At 33.4% G+C, this 9940-nt stretch overlaps 1 pseudogene; it reads left to right on the forward strand.

Moving 5' to 3' along the window:
• The first annotated feature begins 442 nt into the window (after positions 1-442).
• Positions 443-9421, forward strand: LOC124358413 (annotated as a pseudogene).
• The last annotated feature ends 519 nt before the right edge of the window (positions 9422-9940 follow it).

A 9940-nucleotide genomic window follows, 5' to 3' on the forward strand; every position in this document is an offset into this window, starting at 1 on the left:
GCTACATTTAAAGCAATGAAGGCCTTACAGTCTAAATTATCAGGTTGCTTTTCTGCCAACATCAAAGCAGTATCGTCTGCATACATTGTAGAAGAGGCATACTCACTGAGATGATTGGGTAAGTCATTAGTGAACAGTATTATAGAGTACTGGTCCCAAGGACGGATCCTTTGAGGAACCCCTCTACTGATAGGAAGTTGATCAGATCTTGCATGGTAAGTTGTGTTGTTCACTGTATATTTGATCTCAACCAATTGAGTTCTATTTTTCAAGTAGCTTGAAAACCACCTTTCTTCTGTATTGTGAATTCCCAATGTTTTAAGCTTTTTAATAAGCAAGTTATGTCCCAGACTGTCAAATGCTTTAGAAAAATCTAAGAACAAAGCTGTGGTCAAGTTTCCTTCTTCCAACTGGTCTATTACACCTTTCAACAAAACTTATGATGGCTGTAGTGGTGGATCTTCCAGGTAGGAAGCCGTGTTGGTGTTCAGATAAGAGATTGTTAGAAGAGAGGTGTCTCATCAATCTTGTTAAAACAATTTTTTCAATTATTTTAGAAATCGTAGGAATAAGAGATATTTGGTCTATAATCACTTTGCAACTTTGCATGTCTTTTGTTTATTTATCGGGATAAACCTTAGCTACTTTAAGATCGTCTGGAAAAATGCCTTGTAAGAGAGACTTGTTAATTATGTTTGTCAATGGAAGCCTGATTTCTTCGACTATTATATTTCAATACAGTGGATGATATATCGTCAATTCCAGCTGAGGGTTTTGATTTCAGTGAAAGAAGAATTGTTTTTTTCAACCTCGGTTAGATTTGTTCATTTCGAAACTTAAAATCAGAAACATGTTGATTATGTCCATTTGGTTGTCAGTGAGGTCAAGATTTTGACCGGCTTCTTTCAGTGTTTTCTCGGCTACAGTTGTGAAATTAAGTATTTAGGTGTTCTGCTATTTGGAGTGGATTCTGAGTTTTCTTTCCGTCAAACTTCCAGTTCAATTGCTGATTCTGTGCATTTTTTTTGTCGTTCATTGTTTATGCGTGTCCCAGATCGCTTTAGGCTTGTTATCAGCATTGTTAATAAAGTCGGCAGTTGCTTGTCTTCTACAAAATTTCAATCTCAAATCATATGCTTTTTTCCTTTCTGCTGTTAATCTTTTTGCCTCAACCCCAGGTCTTAATTTTTCTTGCTCAAGAGCCTCAAGAAAGTCTTTTTGAAGTCTGTTAGCAACAGGGTCTGACATGCTTCTAAAGTTATGCCTTTGTTTGGATCTAGATTTTTTGTAAGGGCAGGCTGTGTTTCATTGCTGAGGTGAGGATGCCACTAAGTTTTTTTGTACGCTGTGTGTTTACATTTTCTGTATTTATGATTTCATCCCATTCCTGATCGCGGAGAATTTCTTTTTAGGTGGTCCAAATTTTTCTTGTTTAAGTGCCTTCTTTCTGAATTTACAATGGGCAGAGGAGCTGAACACTTGTTAGATTGAGCTTAGCTGTGCTTTATGATCAGAAATCCCAGTAGTGAATGTAGGAGACATTGATTTCTTGAGGAGTGATATTACTACATACACAGTCTATGGATGAAGATGTTAGTATTTGTCTCTCTGGTAGGTGGGAGTTGTAAACGGTGAATATTGTAATGCTGCCAAAGTATTAGTTAGCTTTGCGTTGTCCCTATTCTTGTTTTAGGACAATCGATATTTATATCCCCCATGATTATAATACGTGACTTCCATACAGGTACAGTGTCCAAAATGTCAGATACATGGTCAAGGGCTACGTCAAGATCTCCTCCAGGTGGGCCTGTAGATTCCCCAAGACATAAGTGCATTCCTGTCCCTTCTGAGATAGCAACTAGTTGCGTTTCACACACCATTTCTATTGATGGTTTTGCAATGATTGGTTCTAATTTTATATCCAAATGTATTGTTCTTATAAATGGCAACTCCTCCTTTCTTATGTGTGTCCCTGGAAAAACCTGGCTATGAGATCATAATTTGGGATTCTGGTATTTTCAAGATGTTTCATTTTTTAATCCGTGTTCAGTTAAGAATTACCAGACCAGGATTTGTGTTCTCAAGCATGTGACTCAATTCTATTTACCTTGTTTGCTAATGAATCTACATTTCTGGTGAAGAATTGTCATTTGACAATTTTTTCCTCCATGTGTTCTATTTTGATTTTTTCTTGGGATTCTTATTGTGAGGACGTTCACTTAGGTTGGTTTTTTTAAACCAGTTGCTTTGTTTTCCGGAAAGAATTTATGAAGGTTTTTGTTTTTTGAAAATTGTTTCAATTTGAATTTTTTCCTGGGCACTGTTTCTAAAAAATTCTTTTGAACATTTTGGGCTGGTATCATGTTGTTAGTTTTTTGGCCATGTGTTCTTTTGTAAAAAGTTATATTTTTTTATTGAAAAAAGTCAATCTACAGTTTGGGCCCTCTGAAAATTTCTTTTGAATTTAAGGGTGGTTTGCAGCTGAAAGGATATGTGATAATATGATCATTTTGTCTGTTTGTTTTTAATTATAGAGTTGAAAAAATGAACATCTGTGCACACCTACAATGATGCTGGCGTCTTTTCTCATTACTTGGAGCAAAATGCAGTAGGTGTAGCCTGTGGGGTTGTCGACTGGCTGGGGTTCCTCTGTCAAAGATGTTGTGGACAGTTTTTTGGTCAGGGTTTGACCTGACTCCCTCCGTCAATACCGAAGCCTGTGGGGTTGTCGACTGGCTGGGTTCCTCTGTCAAAGATGTTGTGGACAGTTTTTTGGTCAGGGTTTTGACCTGACTCCCTCCGTCAATACCGAAGCCTGTGGTGTTGTCAACTGGCTGGGGTCCTCTGTCGAAGATATTGTGGACAGTTTTTTGGTCAGGTTTTGACTGACTAACATCCCTCCGTCAATACCAGAAGCCTGTGGGGTTGTCGATTGCCTGGGGTCCTCTGTCAAAGATATTGTGGACAGTTTTTTGGTCAGGGTTTTGGGAACTGACTCCCTCCGTCAATACCGAAGCCCTGTGGGTTTCGATTGGCTGGGTAGTCCTCTGTCAAAGATATTGTGGACAGTTTTTTTTGGTCAGGGTTTGACTGACTCCCTCCATCAATATCGAAGCTGTGGGGGTTGTTGACTGGCTAGAATCCCCTGAAGTAATTGATGATGATTACTTTTTGCTACTTGCAAAAGAGACACTAAAAACATTGTCCCCCTTGCCACTATTTTTAGGTTTTCTGTAGCTAGTGTTCATGTTATGTCCCTTTGGTTTGTGTTTCTGATTGTAGTTAGCAAGGTTAGAAAAATGAATGTTATTGTGTCTTTGTTGGGTTCAAGATTAAGATTATTGAGTTGAGCTGACAGTCCGTCAATCTTGAGTTCCACTTCATCTTGCCTTCTACATAAACCGAGCTAATTCAAGGACGATTGGGTTGTGTTTGTCAAAGTGCAAAAAGTCCCGTCATAGGTCTGGGTCTCAGTAGACTTGAAACATTTTTGTTTTTTTGTCTCATCAGCAATGTCATGTAGATAATATGATGAGCTTCATTGCTTAATCTAGACATTTCTTTTTCCAAATTGCTTATTTTATTTAGATATTGCCTAAGCAGTTTGGCCCTGAGCTTGGTCATGATCCTCGAAAATTTGTTGCAGCTCAACTTGCTGTTTGTTTACTTTTCTCCAATTGGAGAAGTGTCTCTTGCAATTTTCCCTTGGAGAGCTTCGATTCTATTTAAGTACTGTTCTTCATTAGCTAGAAGATCCTCTACTTTAGCTTCCATACTAGCTAGGTTTGGCTTCATGTTTGGAGTTACACGTACGTAAAATCTTGAACTCACTCAAATTAGATAGCAACTCACTGCACACTAACAAGTTGGAAACTAATTTTCTGTTTTAGTCAGTTTCTAAATTTTTATAATGCTTTATCCTAATAATATTATAAATGTGAAAAGTGGCTTTGTTAGTTTGTTTTACTTTCACATGTAAACCATTCAACCAATTCTAATACAATTTCACATGAACACTCTTATGGCCCCTGGTACGAATTATAAGCCTATTCTTATTTGCAATGCAATGCAGAGGAATTGCAGGCGAAGCCATGGGTAAATGCTAATAGTTAAATATTAGGTATTCATTTGTAGTTATCAGTAATCTTTGAATAGAGAATTGGTAGTTTATTCATCTATCTCAAGTATTGTAACAGTCAGGAAAGATTCCAGTTAACAGTAGTAAGATTTATAAATTCCTCAGTCAGTTAATAAATGTACAAGAATGTAAGTTGGAATTAAAACATTAATAACGTTAATACTATTACAGTTTAATACCACTTGTGAATTTCAACACATGTTCCAATTTTAATTTAATTGGAATATCCTCGAGGCCTTTCAGAATTGAGGATTCTAACATCAGGCAACTTCACATACAAATAAATATTTACATTTTTCTAAATAATAAGTACAAAAATAACATATGGTAAAGGATTTGGAAAAATCGTTAGCCAGCCAGTATAAAATATTTAAATCTATTTATATTTTAATTTTCTTATGAACTATGATGAGAGTACAATTGAATTTTCAATATGTCCATCTTCATTATTAATAAGTTTTTCTTGATTGTTGTTTATGTAAAATGTTTCCCGATCATTCAAGTGTGTTGTGTTTGTAACTTCTTTTAATAATCGTAAATTTTTATCAAAGTGTCCAAATTCAATAGTGTTTTACAACAGCGGATTTTTCAGTTTTTTCATATTTATATGTGAAAAGTGTTCTTTGAAATATGTCTTGATGTTCCTTTTTGTTTGGCCAATGTACAATTTCTCACAGTCATTGCATTTAATTTCATCAAGTCCTGATTTGTTTTCAAATGAGTTTTTGTCTTTGGGATTTCCTAATATTTGTGATTTTTTTTTTTTTTTTTTTTTTTTTTTTTGCTACGTAATAGATTTGTTTGTATGCTTTTTAAAAGTTTTTTGTAATTGATTTGAAATATTGCTGTATGTTGTACAAATGAATTATTATGGTTTGTTGTTTTGAAGGCGTAGTAATGTCATTCTAGATTTTCTTGCTTTTCTTTTAGTTGATTTGTAAAGTATGTTGTTAATAAGTTGAGTGATATGTGTTGTAATTCATCAGTGGTATTAAATGAAAATATTTCCAATACTCTAAGAATCTTCACTATTACAGTTACTTTTATAATAACACAAGAGGTGACCCTAATAAAATTGTTCATTGGATAATTGTAATCGGCTTCAGCTATAAGTAGTAAATGTCATAAACTCTTAAGAGACTACTGATATCATTTAATGTGTCTTTACAATGCTTTAAACTGCTCCAAGGATATTTTCAGTAGTTTTCTTAGTAGTGCATTAATTCCTATCATAATTCAGTAAACTAATTTATTTGAATTAGATTTCAAAGTGTGTTAAATATGTGAAAGAATATATTTAAAGAATTGTTGACTTTACAGCCTATTTTGGCAAATCCAGCTAAATACGCTCTGATCGGAGCAGCAGCTCAGCTCGGTGGCGTTGTCAGGATGACCATCAGTCTCACTGTTATCCTCATAGAGGCCACTGGGAGCATCATCTTCGGTCTGCCTCTCATGATAACGCTCCTGACAGCCAAGTGGGTCGGAGACTTCTTCAATGAGGTAAGAAAAACTTTGCAATTTTTCTACTATATTGTACACTCCTTAAATTATTTGTCCTGGCATCTTACATTAGCTTGTATTGTAATTTTTGATGTGCATGTGTCTCTAGGGCCTGTATGGACATCCACATACAACTAGCCGGTGTCCCTCTGCTGGCCTGGGAGCCACCTCCACTGTCCTTCTCCATGGACACTCGCACGTTCATGAGTCACCCTGTAACAACTCTCCAGCCCATCGAGTCCGTTAGGAGGGTTGTGCATGTTCTGAAGACGAGAACTTACAACGGGTTTCCTGTTGTGGATCCAATAATTCCTACCGGGGTGAGATATGTTCTTCGGGTGTTTCATGACCTAAAGTTTAGTTTAAGATTTGATATCAACTAAATCCTCCAGATGTAGAGATGTGGCGATATGTTTTGTACAATTCTATTTGTGGGTTTGGTAGCACAATCCAAGCAAGCATTTGAAGGGTTTATACATACACGCAGAAGTTATATGAGGCACGGTCGGAAAGTAAGTATCGTTTGTGATAATTCTGCTGAGTACTACACTCAGTTTCATCAGCTTCATACCGATTTGATTACAGTTCATTTTTATTATTTAGTTTTTAGTGTTTAGTGTTTACTGTTAATGTTTACTGCAATTGTTGATCCCACTGTGAGGTAGAGTGTGTTATTCGGTTTTGGAATGCAAGGAATGTCAAGGCAGTTGAAATCCTATGTTAGATTGACAAAGATTTACAGTGAAAGTGCAGAGTGATAGAATAGTGTAAAAGTGGGTTTGGCAGTTCACTGATGATTGGTCAAATTTTCCACCATTAAATTATAGAGAATATACATGTGTTCTAAACTTCTGGATTTATGCTCGATTATGAATAAATAACGCTATATACCTTTCCATCATCAATCCAACTTTTTTTAACTAGATGACTAGTTTTAGGAGTGCTGTCCTCATTGTGAAATTAGGTCATCAAATTAAATATAAACTGAACATGTAGTAAAAAATAATTTACTCAGAACATGAAAAAATCACACATGCTCAAAAGCACCCAACACAATTAAGAAATATTAAATACAATTTAATTTTGGTGTATGGCCAGGAATGGACTACTATTAGTTTTTTTACTATACTGTTTTATTTTGGATTGACACGTGTTTAAGTTGGGTTGACGACAGAAAGTTATTTAACCCTATTTAATCATTGAAAAAAAATAAACAATTCACAATTCATTCAGATAAATTTCTACAAGTTTCGAGAACTGTTTTATATGCTATTGTAAACTGACTCCTTAGGTTAACACAAGCTTTATATTCGTGATAACTGCCTGAACAAATAAGTAGTGGAAAATATGTTGAAAAACAGTATAAGGTAGGTACATTATTTCATGTAAAAATACAATTTTCTTAAAAAATGGTTGTGTGTGTACTTTTACTTCAAAACAGTACTTCAGTACTTTCTGGACCGACCTCATATTATACAATGTTAAATACAGGATAGATAGTTAAATGAACTAATCTATAAAAATAATAATATAAATTGATGGATTATATTTAAAACAATGTTTTTAAAATCTATTTTATTATTATTATAGTAATAAATGTTTAATGATTTCAGGATGGAATCAGCTCGTTTGGTCGGATGAGAGGCTTGATTCTGCGAAATCAGCTGATTGTTATGCTGCAGAACAAGATATTCAATATTTCCAGTGACACTAATGCCATCAATATACAGCTGTTCCGAGAAGAATTTATCCCAAGTTCCCCACAATTAATGTAATTAGTTTATTTGAAATTAAAAAATGTGCTTAACACAAGAATAATGAAGAAATAGAGTATATCAGAAAATAGGAACAGAAAACTGTAATAGCAAATTTATTTTAAAATAAAGAATTATGTACCAAATATTTAATTAAGCAATTAGAAATACAAATTTTTAGAAGGAATGTTTTAAGGTTGCAACTATATAATTTGGCCTCCTATATCTAAAATTGTTTCCATTTATAGACAGAATAAATACATCATTGTTTATTTATTTTTAATTTGTGGTAATTTATGTAATTAATTTTTTTTGTTTTCACAGGACATTTCTTTAACAGACGAAGAAATGAACCAAAGCTTGGATTTGAGGCCTTTCATGAATCCTTCCCCTTACTGTGTCCAAATGGTAAGTGTTCCAGTATATTTTTATTTCGTACGAAGATATAAAAAGTGTCTTATAGAGGCACAGAGTTTAGAACTGCCACAAAAACTGTCATTAATGAACTAATTCCAATACAACTTCACATTTATTTGTTTAAAAAGAGGTAATAAGCTAAAATAAAAACAGCAAGTATTTAGGGCTTTCATACATTTTCACATTGTTTATTTTAAGCTCTTACTTCAGTTATATATAATTTCCTATTGAAGACAATTCAATTCAAATATTTGATTTTACTAGTGCAAATTTTGTTTTTTCTCAATGTCATTCATTGATTTTATTTTTTTAAGTATTGCATTGTTTTTGTTGTTGTATTTTTAAGCATAATTTATTAGAATTGAAAATTATAGACAGTATTGCAATGCTTCAAAATTTTAAAAATTTGCCATTTGCATCTTTAACTTTGAATTTGACTAGCTCCCAACATAAACCCAAATTTTATGATTTAAAAAAATCCAAGCAGTTTTAAACAACTGTTATTCTTTCACTTTTTTAAGTCTCAATATATTGACCGTTCAAAGTTTGTAAAAGTAAAGTTATATTTACACTGGCAAGAAAATGCACAAATTTTGAGTCCGATAATAAAAATTGCTAGCCTTAACAGGTGGAAGAGCTCTGGTGAGCGATGTTGTGACCACTGTCATGCAGCCGTTCATGAATTGGAAAACAGTTTCAGACAGGGAAATTGAAAATTCAACCCTATGCCCGTGATCAGAGTTTAAACAGTTGTTCGCGAGAATTATAGAACAGTGCTAGACATACAAAACGTCAATTCTATACATTATCGTTGATGTGTGTGAACATATTTTCTCTGACTCCTGCAATAACCAGCGATGCAGTAGCAAGTACTTTCGATAGTTCTCGTGATTTATATCACTTATCCTTTGTTTACATTATGAGACAGCAGTTGCATAAGTTCTCTCACAACTTTACTTGCCATTGTAAACGTAGCTTTATGATTATCTCTCAATTGCTAGAGATAGTAGAGCAAAGAAAAGACTTTTAGAATTCTCAGGTCATTAAGTGAATATGTTTACAAACATTGTTTCTCATTAATTACTGCTGAAAATTCATGAATTAGTAACAACTTTTATAATGTAAGGTTTCAAGATGATAAAGTTAAAAAATTAGGAAAATATTACAAGTATATTGACATGCTTACATTTAGAATCATTATACCATCACTGTACAAATTAATCTCCTAAATTTTTATTTTATATTTTGAGATGACTGACAAACGTGGAATAAACCTATCTTTCAATTATCCGAAAGTGATATTTTATTACGTATGTTGAACATTGTGAAAAAAACTCTCTGCTAAGTGACCCTGGTTTCCTTTTCAATGCTAACTAGTTAACAGGTTATATTCTAGAAAGATTATTATATTTAATCCATCTCCTAGAAGAAAACTCCACTCAAATAACTCTGTCAGTTAGTAAATAACTCATAAATGCTATACAACGTATTTAACACTAGTTGTTTTATTTCTTCTAGAACTCATCTTTGCCGAGAGTATTCCGATTGTTCAGAGCCTTGGGTCTGAGGCATTTGATTGTCGTCAATGACACAAATGAAAGTAAGTACAATGTGTGTAAATGTTAGATGATAATTATTTGTAGTATGTAAAATTTAGTAAAAAAGTGTAGTATATCCAAATGATATAGACTAAGTACTTGTTTTTTTAATTTTTACATAAAAAAGCAAAAGCATTTCTTCTTTGTTTTATATTTTCTTTTTATAAAATATATACGTGTATGTGTTTATGTCTTGTTTTTAACTAGTTCATTACTCATAATAGGTTTAAGTTACAACTGCAATTGTGCATGCCATTGTCGGAGCCCCCTATTTTAGATATACTAAACAAAACAATGAAAACTATATTTTCACCGCTAGTCATTAAAAACTGTTTATACCAAATTTCACAAAAAACCACCTTAACCTCTTGACTTTCACACCCTTGTTATCATGTTCACTAAGTAGCTACAGTTTAGAAACACTCTATATATCATCAGCTAAACTAAGATACCATTATCTACAAAATTAACTTTTTAGGAAACTAAGAAAGCAGCTTAAATTATCATTTTTTTTAATGTATATTTTATTT

Source organism: Homalodisca vitripennis, chromosome 3 (assembly GCF_021130785.1).
Source record: "Homalodisca vitripennis isolate AUS2020 chromosome 3, UT_GWSS_2.1, whole genome shotgun sequence".
NCBI lineage: Eukaryota > Metazoa > Arthropoda > Insecta > Hemiptera > Cicadellidae > Homalodisca > Homalodisca vitripennis.